The sequence below is a fragment of the Hylobates moloch genome, unplaced genomic scaffold (assembly GCF_009828535.3).
Source record: "Hylobates moloch isolate HMO894 unplaced genomic scaffold, HMol_V3 SCAFFOLD_3, whole genome shotgun sequence".
Lineage (NCBI taxonomy): Eukaryota > Metazoa > Chordata > Mammalia > Primates > Hylobatidae > Hylobates > Hylobates moloch.
In genome coordinates, this window is record NW_026652278.1 from 104,842,796 (window position 1) to 104,860,883 (window position 18,088).

The 18,088-nt window shown below is 39.9% G+C and overlaps 1 protein-coding gene across 5 annotated transcripts in view; it reads left to right on the forward strand.

The window, feature by feature from the left end:
• Positions 1 to 18,088, forward strand: part of ALPK1 (alpha kinase 1) — a 157,791-nt gene that overhangs the window by 15,177 nt on the left and 124,526 nt on the right. For all 5 annotated transcript variants that reach the window (XM_032145551.2, XM_058436642.1, XM_032145537.2 and 2 more), the window contains exon 2: positions 13,916 to 13,967. The gene's annotated coding sequence lies outside the window, so the exon portion shown is untranslated. The remainder of the gene's footprint in view (positions 1 to 13,915; positions 13,968 to 18,088) is intronic.

An 18,088-nucleotide genomic window follows, 5' to 3' on the forward strand; every position in this document is an offset into this window, starting at 1 on the left:
GAAGAGAAATCCTCTGGGGCATTTGATACGTGGGATACAGAAGATACTGTATATTCTGTATCAGCAGTCTCACATTTTATTTATTTATTTATTTATTTATTTATTTATTTATTTATTTATTTATTAGACAGGGTCTCGCTCTGCTGCCCAGGCTGGAGTGCCATGATGTGATTGTGATCACGCTCATTGCAAGTTCTACGTCCTGGGCTAGGCTCACATTTTAGAGCCTGAGTGAACTATCGACTAACAGGTGCATTTTCACCCCATATCCTCCCATCATCCAATTCCAGTGTCTTTGTGGACAACTGAACCTTCACTCAATGACCTCTCTCTCCAAAACCCTTCTCCTCCCTCACCACTGACTCTCAGATTCACATCCGAGAGCTTACAGTCCCTGAGACAGGATCTAGCTCTCAAATTTTATACTTCAGTATCCAACTCCCTAAAAAACAGCCCTCGTTCTTCATCTCTGCTTTCGTTAGCCCATCTGTCAAGACCTGTAGGTGCTGGTCCCTGCCCTCATTTCTCCCAGTCACCATTCCTCTGAGCCATCACTTACCTGTTCCCACAGGCCCCTCAGTCCTTAAGCATAATTACTAAGCACAATCGCAAGTGCTTAATAAAGGATAAAACCTAAAGCCTTCTGGAGAAAACTCCACACAATGAATGCCACTAAAATTCTTGGTCACACTCTCAGCTGGACCCTTGGTGCTACCTGGAGATCCCTCTACTTGTTGATGGGCAGCTTCCTGGGCCACTCCTCTCAGGGACTCTTCTGAAGGTTTTTCATTCTCCTCAAGCCCCAGTTCTGCCACCTCACTTCTTACTCTCAGCCCAAAAGCAGGTAACTCCATCAACTTCCTTCCTCCCCTTCCCCTGCCCTCTACTTAAAAACCTCACACAACCAGAGCACCTCTGCCTCTTTCCTGTCTGTTTCAGTAAAAAGGGTGTCCTGCTTCCCCAAGACAAGGCAAACCAATCCTTACAACTGGAGTCTGTTCCCTTCCTTTTTCCTCTTTCAGGGGGATGCTGCCTTCTCAGCCCTCTGCTGCGTTAGTAAGCATGCTTAAGTGTGAGTATCCTGAAAAAAGCAAACAAACAAACAAACAAACAAACCCCTTTTCGCGGCTGCATCCCTCTTGGGCTACTTCCCTTTCTCTCCTGTGCCTCTCAGCCACACTCCTCCATAGACAAGCCTCTACTCCTCGGCTCCATTTCTTCACCTTTCACTTCTACCTCCCTGCAATCTGGCATTTGCCCTGAACTTACATTCATGTATCAGAGGCTTCCCAGGACACAAACCCAAAGGCTGCTTTTTAGACTTTATTTTTTCTCTCTCTCTCTCTCTAAAATTATAACACTATTATGATACTAACACTTTTTCTCTAAATTCCCTCCCTTGGTTTCCAAATCACCTTGAGTGATCTTCCTGCCACATCTGATCTTCTGGTCTTCCTCCCACATCTCTGGCTGCTCTTACTTCTCTATTCTCTTTCTCTGCCCCATTATACATGTTAGATTCTGTTCTCTACCCTCTTTCTCTCTTACTGTATGTTCACCTTGGATGTACTTAACAGTAATATATTAAAGGCCCTGCTGTTCCTCTCCCTGAGTCTAGACTCCTATCCAAATGCCTACTTACCATTTCTACTCTGCATTCCACAGGCATCTCACATCTAAAATTTTCAAAATTGGACTCATCATTTACTGCCTCCCAGTACTTTTTATATTGCTATATGGCACTAAAATTCACCCCAAATTCAGCCAAGCCAAAAACTTTGAAGTCACCCTAGATGTCTTTTTTATTTAATCAACAATAGCTAATCAATTTTGAAGTCACACTGATTCCATTCTCTAAATATCTTTTGAATCTACCATATCAATCCATTCTCACTTGGTTCAGGCCATCAGCATCCTGCACCATACCGTGATCTCCTCCATCTCTAGTCTGGGTGCAGGGCTGTTTTTGAACAATTTGTGTCACATCATGCTGTTCAGAGGCCTCCTTTTCTGAGCACATATCTTTATAGCCTTCTTGATCTCCCAGCTACATGCTTCTCCAGCCACATCTTTTTTTTTTTTTTATCATACTTCAAGTTCCAGGGTACATGTGCACAACATGCAGGTTTGTTACATATGTATACATGTGCCATGTTGGTGTGCTGCACCCATTAACTCGTCATTTACATTAGGTATATCTCCTAATGCTATCCCTCCCCCATCCCCTCACCCCAGTACAGGCCCCGGTGTGTGATGTTCCCCTTCCTGTGTCCAAGTGTTCTCATTGTTCAATTCCCACCTATGAGTGAGAACATGCAGTGTTTGGTTTTTTGTCCTTGCGATAGTTTGCTGAGAATGTTGGTTTCCAGCTTCATCCATGTCCCTACAAAGGACATGAACTCATCCTTTTTTATGGCTGCATAGTATTCCATGGTGTACATGTGCCACATTTTCTTAAGCCAGTCTATCATTGATGGACACTTGGGTTGGTTCCAAATATTTGCTATTGTGAATAGTGCCACAATAAACATACGTGTGTATGTGTCTTTATAGCAGCATGATTTATAATCCTTTGGGTATATACCCAGTAATGGGATGGCTGGGTCAATTGGCATTTCTAGTTTTAGATCCTTGAGAAATCGCCACACTATCTTCCACAATGGTTGAAATAGTTTACAGTCCCACCAACAGTGTAAAAGTGTTCCTATTTCTCTACATCCTCTCCAGCATCTGTTATTTCCTGACTTTTTAATGATCGCCATTCTAACTGGTGTGAGATGGTATCTCATTGTGGTTTTGATTTGCATTTCTCTGATGGCCAGTGATGATGAGCATTTTTTCATGTGTCTGTTGGCTGCATAAATGTCTTCTTTTGAGAAGTGTCTGTTCATATACTTCACCCACTTTTTGATGGGGTTGTTTGTTTTTTTCTTGTAAGTTTGTTTGAGTTCTTTGTAGATTCTGGATATTAGCCCTTTGTCCGATAAGTAGATTACAAAAATTTTCTCCCATTCTGTAGGTTGCCTGTTCACTCTGATGGTAGTTTCTTTTGCTGTGCAGAAGCTCTTTAGTTTAATTAGATCCCATTTGTCAATTTTGGCTTTTGTTCCATTGCTTTTGGTGTTTTAGACATGAAGTCCTTGGCCATGCCTATGTCCTGAATGGTATTGGTTTTTGTCAGGTTTGTCAAAGATCAGATAGTTGTAGATGTGTGGTATTATTTCTGAGGGCTCTGTTCTGTTCCATTGGTCTATATCTCTGTTTTGGTACCAGTACCATGCTGTTTTGGTTACTGTAGCCTTGTAGTATAGTTTGAAGTCAGGTAGTGTGATGCCTCCAGCTTTGTTCTTTTGGCTTAGGATTATCTTGGCAATGCGGGCCTTTTTGGTTCCATATGAACTTTAATGTAGTTTTTTCCAATTCTGTGAAGAAAGTCATTGGTAGCTTGATGGGGATGGCATTGGATCTACAAATTACCTTGGGCAGTATGGCCATTTTCACAATATTGATTCTTCCTATCCATGAGCATGGAATGTTCTTCCATTTGTTTGTGTCCTCTTTTATTTCATTGAGCAGTGGTTTGTAGTTCTCCTTGAAGAGGTCCTTCACATCCCTTGTAAGTTGGATTCCTAGGTATTTAATTCTCTTTGAAGCAATTGTGAATGGGAGTTCACTCATGATTTGGCTCTCTGTTTGTCTTTTATTGGTGTGGAGGAATGCTTGTGACTTTTGTACATTGATTTTGTATCCTGAGACTGCAGAAGTTGCCTATCAGCTTAAGGAGATTTTGGGCTGAGACAATGGGGTTTTCTTGATATACAATCATGTCATCTGCAAACAGGGACAGTTTGACTTCCTCTTTTCCTAATTGAATGCCCTTTATTTCTTTCTCCTGCCTGATTGCCCTGGCCAGAACTTCCAACACTATGTTGAATAGGAGTGGTAAGAGAGGGCATCCCTGTCTTGTGCGAGTTTTCAAAGGGAATGCTTCCAGTTTTTGCCCATTCAGTATGGTATTGGCTGTGGGTTTGTCATAGATAGCTGTTATTATTTTGTGATACATCCCATCAATACCTAATTTATTGAGAGTTTTTAGCATGAAGGGCTGTTGAATTTTGTCAAAGGCCTTTTCTGCATCTATTGAGATAATCATGTGGTTTTTGTCATTTGTTCTGTTTATGTGATGGATTACGTTTATTGATTTGTGTATGTTGAACCAGCCTTGCATCCCAGGGATGAAGCCCACTTGATCATGGTGGATAAGCTTTTTGATGTGCTGCTGGATTCAGTTTGCCAGTATTTTATTGAGGATTTTTGCATCGATGTTCATCAGGGATATTGGTCTAAAATTCTCTTTTTTTGTTGTGTCTCTGCCAGTCTTTGGTATCAGGATGATGCTGGCCTCATAAAATGAGTTAGGGAGGATTCCCTCTTTTTCTATTGATTGTAATAGTTTCAGGAGGAATGGTACCAGCTCCTCTTTGTACCTCTGGCAGAATTCGGCTGTGAATCTGTCTGGTCCTGGACTTTTTTTGGTTGGTAGGCTATTAATTATTGCCTCAATTTCAGAGCCTGTTATTGGTCTATTCAGAGATTCAACTTCTTCCTGGTTTAGTCTTGGGAGGGTGTATGTGTTGAGGAATTTATCCATTTCTTCTAGATTTTCTAGTTTATTTGCGTAGAGGTGTTTATAGTATTCTCTGATGGTAGTTTGTATTTCTGTGAGATTGGTGGTGATATCCCCTTTATCATTTTTATTGCATCTATTTCATTCTTCTCTCTTTTCTTCTTTATTATTCTTGCTAGTGGTCTATCAATTTTGTTGAGCTTTTCCAAAAACCAGCTCCTGGATTCATTGATTTTTTGAAGGGTTTTTTGTGTCTCTATCTCCTTTAGTTCTGCTCTGATCTTAGTTATTTCTTGCCTTCTGCTAGCTTTTGAATATGTTTGCCCTTGCTTCTCTATTTCTTTTAATTGTGATGTTAGGGTGTCAATTTAAGATCTTTCCTGCTTTCTCTTGTGGGCATTTAGTGCTATAAATTTCCCTCTACACACTGCTTTAAATGTGTCCCAGAGATTCTGGTATGTTGTGTCTTTGTTCTCATTGGTTTCAAAGAACATCTTTATATCTGCCTTCTTAGCAGGTTGTTCAGTTTCCATGTAGTTGAGCGGTTTTGAGTGAGTTTCTTAATCCTGAGTTCTAGTTTGATTGCACTGTGGTCTGAGAGACAGTTTGTTATAATTTCTGTTCTTTTACATTTGCTGAGGAGTGCTTTACTTCAAACTATGTGGTCAAGTTTGGAATAAGTGTGATGTGGTGCTGAGAAGAATGTATATTCTGTTGACTTGGGGTGGAGAGTTCTGTAGATGTCTATTAGGTCTGCTTGGTGCAGAGCTGAGATCAATTCCTGGATATCCTTGTTAACTTTCTATCTCGTTGATCTGTCTAATGTTGACAGTGGGGTGTTAAAGTCTCCCATTATTATTGTGTGGGAGTCTAAGTCTCTTTCTAGGTCTCCAACGACTTGCTTTTTTAATCTGCGTGCTCCTGTATTGGGTGCATATATATTTAGGATAGTTAGCTCTTCTTGTTGAATTGATCCCTTTACCATTATGTAATGGCCTTCTTTGTCTCTTTTGATCTTTGTTGGTTTAAAGTCTGTTTTATCAGAGACTAGGATTGCAACCCCTGCCTTTTTCTGTATTCCATTTTCTTGGTAGATCTTCCTCCATCCCTTTATTTTGAGCCTATGTGTGTCTCTGCATGTGAGATGGGTTTCCTGAATACAGTACACTGATGGGTCTTGACTCTTTATCCAATTTGCCAGTCTGTGTCTTTTAATTGGAGTATTTAGCCCATTTACTTTTAAAGTTAATATTGTTATGTGTGAATTTGATCCTGTCATTATAATGTTAGCCAGTTATTTTGCTCATTAGTTGATGCAGTTTCTTCCTAGCATTGATGGTCTTTACAATTTGGCATGTTTTTGCAGTGGCTGGTACTGGTTTTTCCTTTCCATGTTTAGTGCTTCCTTCAGGAGCTCTTTTAGGGCAGGCCTGGTGGTGACAAAATCTCTCAGCATTTGCTTGTCTGTAAAGCATTTTATTTCTCCTTCACTTATGAAGCTTAGTTTGGCTGGATATGAAATTCTGGGTTGAAAATTCTTTTCTTTAAGAATGTTGAATATTGGCCCCACTCTCCTGTGGCTTGTAGAGTTTCTGCGGAGAGATCCACTGTTAGTCTGATGGGCTTCCCTTTGTGGATCAGCCGACCTTTCTCTCTGGCCACCCTTAAAATTTTTTCCTTCATTTCAACTTTGGTGAATCTGACAATTATGTGTCTTGGAGTTGCTCTCCTCAAAGAATATCTTTGTGGCTTTCTCTGTATTTCCTGAATTTGAATGTTGGCCTGCCTTGCTAGGTTGGGGAAGTTGTCCTGGGTAATATCCTGCAGAGTGTTTTCCAACTTGGTTCCATTCTCCCCGTCACTCTCAGGTACACCAATCAGACGTAGATTTGGTCTTTTCACATAGTCCCATATTTCTTGGACATTTTGTTCGTTTCTTTTTATTCTTTTTTCTCTAAACATCTCTTCTCACTTCATTTCATTCATTTGATCTTCAATCACTGATACCCTTTCTTCCAGTTGATCGAATCAGCTACTGAAGCTTGTGCATTCGTCACGTAGTTCTCGTGCCATGGTTTTCAGCTCCATCAGGTCATTTAAGAACTTCTCTACACTGGTTATTCTAGTTAGCCATTCATCTAATCTTTTTTCAAGGTTTTTAGCTTCTTTGCGATGGGTTCGAACTTCCTCCTTTAGCTCAGAGAAGTTTGATCATCTGAAGGCTTCTCCTCTGAACTCGTCAACGTCATTCTCTGTCCAGCTTTGTTCCATTGCTGGTGAGGAGCTGCGTTGTTTTGGAGGTGGAGAGGCACTCTGATTTTTAGAATTTTCAGCTTTTTGCTCCATTTTTTCCCCATCTTTGTGGTTTTGTCTACCTTTGGTCTTTGACGATGGTGATGTACAGATGGGGTTTTGGTGTGGATGTCCTTTCTGTTAGTTTTCCTTCTAACAATCAGGACCCTCGGCTGCAGATCTGTTGGAGTTTGCTGGAGGACCACTCCAGACCCTGTTTGCCTGGGTAACAGCAGCCGAGGCTGCAGAACAGCGAATATTGCTGAACAGCAGATGTTACTACCTGATCATTCCTCTGGAAGCTTCGTCTCAGAGGGGTACCCGGCCATGTGAGGTGTCAGTCTGCCCCTATTGGAGGGTGCCTCCCAGTTAGGCTACTCGGGGGTCAGGGACCCACTTGAGCAGGTAGTCTGTCCGTTCTCAGATCTCAAACTCCATGCTGGGACAACCACTACTCTCTTTAAAGCTGTCAGACAGGGACATTTAAGTCTGCAGAGGTTTCTGCTGCCTTTTGTTTGGCTATGCCCTGCCTCCAGAGGTAGAGTCTACAGAGGCAGGCAGGCCTTCTTGAGCTGCGGTGGGCTCCACCCAGTTTGAGCGTCCAGGCTGCTTTGTTTACCTACTCAAGCCTCAGCAATGGTGGGCGCCCCTCCCCCAGCCTTGTTGCCACCCTGCAGTTTGGTCTCAGACTGCTGTGCTATCAATGAGTGAGGCTCTGTGGGTGTGGGACCCTCCGAGCCAGGCACAGGATATAATCTCCTGGTGTGCCGTTTGCTCAGTTGGAAATGCAGAAATCACCCATCTTCTGTATTGCACAGGCTGGGAGCTATAGACTGGAGCTGTTCCTATTCGGCCACCTTCCAGCCACATCTTTTATTCCTCTCCAATACCCCAGATGAAGCTAAACTTCAGCAGTGTCAAGCTACTTGTTCTTTTCCAACCATGCCATACTCTTGTCACCACTATTACTTTTCCTCCTTGCAAGACCATTTCCTTCCTTTGTGGCCTATTTTATTTCTAAGACCCAGCTCAAGCATCACTAACCCTGGGAAGACTTGACTTACATGACTGCTTTCTACTAAAGTCAGTGGCCACTTTGTCCTGTTAGGTTAGCCATTTCTTAGGACCCAGAGATTTTCTCTACTCAATAACTTATTGAAATAAATTGTGATGATTTCTTCTTCATCTCTGTACACAACTAGCTCTTTTTGAAAATCAAGACTATATCTTTTTATCTCTGAATTCCCAGTACCTAGCCCAATGCATGACACATTGTAGGTGAACAATACAGATTTGCTAAATAAATAAAATTTCATGGATCTCTACTGTCCTGCTCAATTTTTTTTCTTTGAATGAGACCACTGTTAAAACTCTCTAGCTCACAAAGGAAATTTTCCCCATGGGTTAAATTGAAAATTTAATTCATAAATTCATCAACATAACACTTGGAGAACTGCATCTATTTTCTCATAAGTATATAATAACACCTACTCAACTAGAGATGGTAGAAGGTTGTAACATTTGAGAGGCTCCAGATCCTTCCAGATGCCTCCTTTGATTTGGTGTTGCATAACAAAACAACACACCCTGAATATTTGCTCCATTTAAATATATTTAAAGAGTCCCAAAATGAATACCATAGATTCTGTATCAGCAGGTGTATGTTTTAAAGCAAGTTGTCCATAGCATGGCCAAGTTTTTGCTCTTGTTCTATCAGGTTATTTAAAAACAAGACTTTACTATCTATTCAAAATGACACCTGATCTAGGTTACCTTTATCAAGTGTAAATGGGAACCTGTAGTGCAGGATGCTTTTAATATGATACATTGACTGCTTGTGTTAGTATCAGCTTTGTCTCTTCCTTGCTTTTTGGCCATGACCAAGTTAATCACTAAGGGCCTTAATTTTCTCATCCGTAACATGAGGATAACAATGTCCATTTTCCTTAAGTTTTTTTGGATAATTAAATGAGTTAATATATTAAGACCCTTATAGCAATGCTTGATAAAAACAAACAGTAGCCATTATTAAGTGCTATGTATATCCTACTGTAGCAGACCAGGCTGGCACTGATCCTTGGTCACTTGCTGCTGAACTTCGGGAGGGCAGAAGTAGCACTACAGAATCATAGAATCGAAAGGGACTTTAAAGACTTTAACAAAAATCCCCAACTTTAGAAAGGAGGAAACTGAGGTCTAGCAGGGAAAGGTGACTTGCACAAGTTCACACGTAGCTGGTTTGTGATGGAGTCAGGATTAGAACCCAGGTTACCTGGTGTGCAATGAATACAAAAAAGCACTCACTTGGAAGCAGGAGACTTACTGTGTGGTTGGGATCCACCATGAAGTGAATAGATCATAGAGTGGAGGATATTCATGAGCAGGCAGTGTTTAAAGATGTAAGGAAGCAGCACCCTTCCCCCACCCTAAATGACACTCTCATCTGTTCACCAGTGCTGAATAATGATAGTTAATAACAATAAGTGGCATGCATTGTTCTTTAATAAGTATTTGTTAAGCATGTTCTGTGTGTCAGCCTTTCTGTTACAATGCTTATATACATTATCTTAATACTCACTACAGTTTTATGAGTTGACTATTATTGGTAGCAATATTTACTCAATAAATGGTAATGATTACTATTTCTACTTCCTTGCTATGCTAGGCTGTTAGCATGACTCCATCTCTCTACCTCAGGCTGCGCACTTAATCCATTCTAACCCTGCTGGTTACCAGGACTGCCAATTGTCTGTTTAGATCTACTTTGCCTAAGATGACACACTTGCCAGAGCAAACTCTCCCAAGGACCTGAAGCTCTGTGTGTCCTTCAAGATGCCTTCCTGACTTTCACAGCCAGCTCCAGGGGAGGCTCTAGCCTTACCCCACTCCCTCCTTCCAGCTGTCAACTGCGCCATGACTGCCCAATACCAAGATATCAGAGATTTTTTCTAGGAAAGGGTTTTGATAAAGGTTAGCACTCGCTGATGATGCTTGGCTATCGGGGTTAGTCATTTGTGTTAAGTAGGTTGGGGCAGGCAGAGTGGTGAGGATGTCCAGCTTTAAAGCAAGGCTGAAAGAAAAACAGAAGATAGCACATGTAGAAACATTACCAAGTTAACTGTAACATGAGTGAGAGGATGCACACACACCAAAATACACACAAGGGGTCACAGTGTTTTTCTAAATCATTTCTGAGTACACCTGCGCATCTCAATCTAGAGGCACAAAGACTGGTCAATTGTAGTCAGACAAAGAATACTTAGTTAAATTTTGAAAACTTATACTTTTTAAAACTTCATTATAAATACTATAGCTATACAAAGAAAAAATAATAAAATATTCATAGTGCTTATTTCTTAGTGAGATCATAGATAATTCTTATGTTCTTTTATATATTATTTTTCTCCAAATTTTTTTTACAATAACACTGTTTTGCTTTCTAATGATACAATGTTTTAAAAATCTAGATTTTTTTTTTTTTTTTGAGACGGAGTCTTGCTCTGTCGCCCAGGCTGGAGTGCAGTGGCGCGATCTCAGCTCACTGCAAGCTCCGCCTCCCGGGTTCACGCCATTCTCCTGCCTCAGCCTCATGAGTAGCTGGGACTACAGGCGCCCGCCACCACACCCAGCTAATTTTTTGTATTTTTGGTAGAGACGGGGTTTCACCATGTTAGCCAGGATGGTCTCGATCTCCTAACCTCTTGATCTGCCCACCTCGGCCTCCCAAAGTGCTGGGATTACAGGCGTGAGCCACCGCGCCTGGCCTAGATTCTTAAAAATATATTAAAGACAAATACAGCACAGAGACTCTTGAAGATTTTAATGATTTAAATACTTCTTTATCTAGCCCTTGTCAGAAATCTGGAAACATTGAATAGGCTGATAATATCTCTCGTTTGCAAGCCAGTAGTTATTGTGTGTGAAAAAAGAAGTCACAGTGAAAGAACAGAAAAGCCTTAGTTATTATGCAACAGACAGGTTTCAGAAGTCCCACAGTGTCTCAACACAGTTATCCCCCCAAGTCATAGTTGTCAGAAGAAAACCTTGTTAAGACTACAGCTGCCCATGCACAAATTGAAAGTGAACAAGAGGAAACCAAGGATTTCCTTCCAGCCAAGTTCCTTCCACAAGGCATGGCCCTTCCAGTAACCCCACCTGCTCCTATTCAGCCTCTTTTGAATGCCCAGCTCATCAAGAGTTGGCCTTCATTTCACTCTGCTGACAAGGTTCAGTCATTAACAAAGGCCAACCAGGGGTTCAATGTGAACTCAAGTGCAGATATCAAGTTACAGTTGAAAATATGCATCTGAAGTTTAAGGTGAAGTTTGGGCTGGAGATAGGAATTTGATGATTACCAATAAATATGTGATATTTACAACCATGAACTGAATGAAGTCACCGAGGAATAGGTTTAGATGGAGAAAGGAAGATAGTTTGAGACTGAGCGTTTGCATACTCCAACATCAAGAGATCTAGAAGAAGAGGAGGAACCAGCCAAAAAGACTAAGGAGTGATCAGTAATACAGGAGGAAAACCAAGAGAGTATGGTTTCCTGGAACACAGCAGAGGAGGGAGGCTCTATGTCACATGTTTTTGACAGGTCAACTAAGATAAGGAGTAAGAATTGACTGCTGGAGGCCGGGCATGGTTGCTCACGCCTGTAATCCCAACAGTTTGGGAGGCCAGGGCAGGTGAATCACTTGAGGTCAGGAGTTCGAGACCAGACTGGCCAACATGGTGAAAACCCATCTCTACTAAAAATACAAAAATTAGTCGGATGTGGTGGCAAATGCCTGTAATACCAGCTACATGGGAGGCTGAGGCACAAGAATCGCTTGAACCTGGGAGTTGGAGGTTGCAGTGAGTCAAGATTGCCTCATTGCACTCCAGCCTGGGTGACAGAGGGAGACTCCCATCTCAAAAAAAGTAATCATAAGAAGAATTGACAGCTAAATTTAGCAACATGGAGTTGATCAGTGACTTTGACAAAATTAGTTTCAGTGGCATAATGGGACAAAAGTCTAATTAGGATGCGTTTAAAAGAGAATGGGAAGAGAGAGGTTGGAAGCTCAAGTAGAGACAATTCTTTCAAGGAATTTTGCTAAAAAAGACAATAACTACTGATGAAAGTGAGATGAAGAGATTTGTCTTCTAAGATGCAAGAAATAATGGCCTATTTGTAAACAGATAGGAATGAGCCAAAGGAGAGCAAAAGCTTGATGATGTAAAAGATTGAGAGAGGAAGAGGAGAGAAATGCTGCTGCCCTTGAATAGAAACACAGGTGGACTTAGTGCCCAAATGGAGTGCTTGGTTTTAGATAAGAGCATGGATGGTCCCTCTCTGATAGCAGAAGGGAAGACAGAGTATGGGATGCAGCTGCCGTTAGATTCATAGAAGGGAGTGGGAGCCTGTGGAAGTCCTCATCTGATGAGAATGAGGGTGGAGGAAGAAGAGACAGCGTGAAATAGTCACCTAAGTGAGCAGAAGGTAAACGGATCATAAAAGTACAGTAAGGGTTCAGGAGTAGGATCCGTAGAGGTCCCAATGGGATTTTAGGATTGTTGGATTTTGGAGACTAAAAGGGGACAAGATGGGTAGTAGTGAATAGCGAGAGAGATTCATGAATTTGAAAATCTGGAAGAGTTGCTGTGATTGATGATAACAAAATTTAGGCTGTATGACCATGGAAGTGAATGACTGAGGTTGTGTCAAGGACAACATCTTTGGAAGAAAGGATTTCAAGGAATGGAGAGTCCTGGATCATCACATGATTATTGAAATATCCAAGAATAAGAGTGGTTTGAAGAGACCAAGTGATCCAGGAGCCAAAATGCCCTGAGAACTGGCAGCTGATAGCAACAATGAAGGGCAGTGGGATAACAGAATCTGGTGACATGAATTCCAAAGCAGGGGATAGGAGTGGGTGAAAGCAAGGTTCATAAGTGGCAGTTAAGAACAGGAGACCTCTACCTAGGATGGTGGTTTAGGGGCTGTAGGAGAATAAGCTGGTGTTTGAGAGGGTTATAGGAGAGTTGAAAAATGTAAATTACTGGGAAGAGTAATCCATTGCCTTTTTTTTTTTTTTTTTTTTTGAGACAGTCTCGCTCTGTTGCTCAGGCTGGAGTGCAGTGGCCTGATCTCGGCTCACTGCAACTTCTGCTTCCTGGATTCAAACGATTCTCCTGCCTCAGCCTCCTGAGTAGCTGGGATTACAGGCATGCGCCACCACACCTGGCTAATTTTGTATTTTTAGTAGAAACAACGTTTCGCCATGTTTTGGCCAGACTGGTCTTGAACTCTTGACCTCACGTGATCCGCCTACCTCAGCCTCCCAGTGCTGGGATTACAGGTGCAAGACACTGTGCCCGGCCACATTGTCATTTTAATATACAATAAAGTAGTAATTATTATTGCAAACGTCTTTAGCAACATTTTTGTATAAATAACTGGGGGATTCCCATTTTTCTGGCAGGCCCCAAAAGTAGTAAATAGACTTTTTTAAAGTCAGTGGATGAAAGTTTCAGAACTCTAGGAGATGAAATATCAACCCCAGAGGTTTTTCAGCAAAGTCCTTTTATTTCATGCATAATAAAATTATCAGATATGACCACCACTGACAGTTTGATCCTCTGATGGTGAGTTTTCTCTCCTTTATGGTTGAAGTTTAAGGAGAAATTTGAAGCCCTTTCCCCTATTTAAGGGAGGGAGGAAACCAAAAGAGATTTGTCCCCAGTCAAGCACTCTGGACAGGATCTGGTCTCCCTTGATGTGACATTCCTCTTCCTTTTATATCTAAAGTGATGAATAGTGATGATACAATTGTAACTTCTCTGCACTCATTTGCAACTCAGGAACTTGACCTTCCTGTTCCCTTATCCAATGTTTCAAATAGCAAGCATGCAACAATGCTTGTGACATAATGCAAGAAATAGAGTAGAGATTATTCCTTCTTCTTATAACAAAGTCCTCTGTCTTTATGTCTTTTTCTTAACTAGGAAGTTCTTCTAAATCAGGAATGGATTGAAATCTAATGAACTGAAACTTTGGGTAAGTTTTCATATGAAACTTTTGAATTAAGTTATTTTTTCCTAACTACATAGCAATACGTAGTCATTGTAGAAAAAAGGAAAAAAAGAGGAAAATAATAGAAAAGTACCACTTTAGAGGCAAACATTCCACGTTTTATTGTATTTCCTTCTGATCATTCTTCAATAATTTTTTTAAATTGTGGTAAAATACACATAATACAAAATGTACCATCTGAACGATTTTAAGTGCACATTTCAGTGGCATTAAGTACACTCTCATTGTTGCACTGCAGTAACTACCATCCATCCACAGAACTCTTTTTTATCTCACAAATTTGAAACTCTGCATCCAGTAAACAATAACTCCCATTTCTCTCTTCCCCAGCCCCTGGCAAACACCATTCTCCTTTCTGTGTCTATCAATGTGACTACTCTAGGTACTTCATATAAGTGATATCATGCTGTATTTGTCCTTTGGTGACCGGCTTCCTTCACTCAACATAATGTCCTCAAGGTTCATCCATATGTCAGAATTGCCCTCCTTTTTAAGGTGGAATAATATTTTATTGCATGTACATACCAATTTTGTTTCTCCATTCATCCATTCAGTGGACTGATTCCATATTTTGGCTATTACTAATCATGCAATGGACATGGGTATATAAATATCTCCTTGAGTTCCTGCTTTCAATTCTTTTGGGTGTATATAGAAGTAGAATTACTAGATCATATGGTAATTCTATTTTTAACTTTCTGAGGAACTGCCGTACAGTGACAATACTGCATAAGAGTTCTGATTTCTCCACATCCTTTCCAACATGTTATTTTCTGATTTTTTCATGGTAGCCATCTTAATGGGTGTGAGGTAGTATCTCATTGTGCTTTTGATCTGCATTTCTGTAATGATTAGTGATATTGGGGACTTTTTCTGTACTTATTGGCCATTTGTATATCTTCTTTGGAGAAATGTCTATTCAAACTTTGCCCATTTTTTTCAAGCTTTGTCTGCTTTATTCCACTACATTAAATAAGGCAAAACATAAAGATCAAGGAATGCCTCCCATTTCCAAAAGGGACCAAAAAGGATGTTTCTTCACAAATGTGCATGACATTTATCATTATGCTGATAAGCACTTTAAACAACAACAAAAAAACTTTAGTGGATGAATCAAATAACAGATCCAAATTAACTTAACTTTTAGTTTCCAAAATTATAGTTTCAAATGCTAATGCTTTGCCCATGTTTGATTTTTTTGTTGTTGAGTTACAGTTGTTCTTTATATACTCTGGATATTAACTCATTGTCAGTTCCATGATTTGCAAATATTTTTTCTCATTTCATAGGTTTCCTTTTCACTCTGCTGATTGTGCCCTTTGATGTCCAAAGTTTTCAATTTTGATGTAGTCTAATTTATCTATTATTTATTTTGTTGCTTGTGCTTTCCATTTCATATAAAAAAATTACCAAACCCTATTTCATGAAGCCTTCCTCCTATGTGTTCTTCCAATTCTAACTCTTACATTTGTGTCTTTGATCCATTATGAGTTAATTTTTGTATGTGGTGTTGTAAAGTAAGGGTCCCACTTCATTCTTCTGTATGTGGATATACAGTTTTCATGATACCGTTTGTTGGAAAAAACTATTCTTTCCTCATTGGATGGTCTTGGCACTCTTGTTGGAAATCATGTGACCCTATATATGATGGTTTATTTCTGGGCTTCTTATACATCGATGATCTATACTACTGTTTGGATTACTATAGCTTCATTGTAAGTTTTGAAATCAGGAAGTGTAAGTCCTCCAATTTTCCTTTTTTTCAAAATTGTTTTAGCTATTCAAAGTCCCTTAAGATTCTATATAAATTTTAGGATGGATTTGTCTACCTCTGGAAGAAAATGTCAGTGGTTTTTGATGATTTTTTACAGAGTTGCTATTACACTGTATGAAAAATTTTATATTTTGCTTCATCTTACTTAAAATTGTTACATATATATACCATTACAAAATAAATGTTACTTATTATCCAAACACTGCACAAACATACTTTACAGTGACTACATAAAGGAAATGTACAGAGGGAAGTGTAATTGAAAGGTCTGAAAATATGCCTCAAACCACAAGACGTGTGTATACTTTAGATACTATAATCATAAAAATGAGAAGAATTTGATTCAAGATATTTCAGAGTATTAGGATGTGATATTTATACTAAGTGAGTAGAAAGGAATTAATAAACAATTGTATTAGTTTAAAAGACCTTTTTAAAGTATATACTTACACTACTTTTGACTAACTACAACTCTGGGAATCATTTATTTACTCAACAAACATTTACTGAATCTCTACAGTTTCTGAAGTTCTGGGAACCTAGGTATGAATTAAATAGGGTCTTCACCCTCCGGGAAAGGAAATAAATGCTGAAATTTAATGAAATTTTCATGTGTCATGAACTTTTACTTGCGTATTTAATCTTTGCATCAGTCCTATGAGGAAGTGGTGTTAACTCCATTTAAAGATGAGGAAACTAATGTTCATTTCAGAAAAGCTGAGCTACTTATTGAAGGTGACACAGATAGTGAGTGTCAAGACTAAGTGATTAGCCCAGGGTCATTTGCCTCCGAAGCTCATATCCTTTTCACTCCTCCAGGTTGTTTAACTACCATGACAGCAATTAATTCTGCCATATTAGAGTCAAGGAAGTCTTTAGAGAAGAACCTTTATAACCTAAGACTTGAAAACTGATGAGTTTATTAGATAAAAATGGGGAGAGGAACATTCATTCATTCATTTATGTGTCCATTCACACAGCTTCTACAGTGTGCTAGTCACAGCATGAGACGCTGAGATGAAAAAAATGAGTGAGACACTGTGGTCACCCACAGAAGTCACAGTCTACTGGAAGACAGTTAAGTAACTGAATTATGACAGAGCATAAGGTTAGACTCTGCCATACAGTTGAAAACAGAGTCCTAGGGACACCATTCCAGAGTACTAAGGGCAAGTTCACAGTGGCAGAAGCTACACTGATGGCAGGTAGTGCTGAGCATGGCAACTTGAACCCTCCACGCCAAGTTCAGGAGTTTGGGTTTTATCCTATAGGCAACAATGAGCCAGGAGTTTCTAACTAGGAAGGTAACATAGTCAGTTCTGCTTTCTAAGAACCTATCTGGGCAGTACATGAAGCATAAAGAATGGGAACTGGAAAAGAGACAAGTGGCAGGAAGACCAGCCTGGAGGCTAGTGGTCCAAACTAAACAGGGAGAAAGCCTGAAACAGGCAGCAAGAAGAGAGACTGAGAAGCAAAGACCATATTTATGAGGTGAGGTTGGCAGCTTTGTTGCCTATAGGGTGTGTGCTGAGAGTAAGGAAGAAGACAAGAGAACATGACCAAAGACTTTGGGGTCATGTACATGTTCAGAACCATCATTGTTTGCAAGTTATGGACCCATGGAGCATTTAATAGATAAGGCTCTTTTGCATTAACAGTATTTCTCTTATATATTTAGTCATTCTAAAGTGACTACATGTCTATTTTTATACCAATACCATACTGCTTTGGTGACTATGGCCTTATAGTCAGGAAGTGTGATGCCTATAGATTTGTTCTTTTTGCTTAGTCTTGCTTTGGCTATGCTGGCTCTTTTCTGGTTCCATATGAACTTTAGAATTATTTTTTCTTATTCTGTGAAAAATGATGGTTGTACTTTGATGGGAATTGCATTGAATTTGTAGATTGCTTTTGGCAGTATGGTTATTTTCACAATATTGATTCTATCCATCCATGAGCATGGGATGTGTTTCCATTTGTTTGTGTCATCTATCATTTCTTTCAGCAGTATTTTGTAGTTTTCCTTGTAGAGGTTTTTCACCTCCTTGGTTAAGTATATTCCTAAGTATTTTGTTTTTTTGCAGCTATTTTAAAAGGGGTTGAGTTCTTGATTTGAATCTCAGCTTGGTCACTGTTGATGTATAGCAGAGCTACTGATTTGTGTACATTAATTTTGTATCCTGAAACTTTACTTAATTCATTTACCAGTTCTAGGAGCTTTTTGGATGAGTCCTTAGAGTTTTCTAGGTATACGATCATGTCATCAGCAAACAGTCACAGTTTGACTTCCTCATTACCAATTTGGATGCTC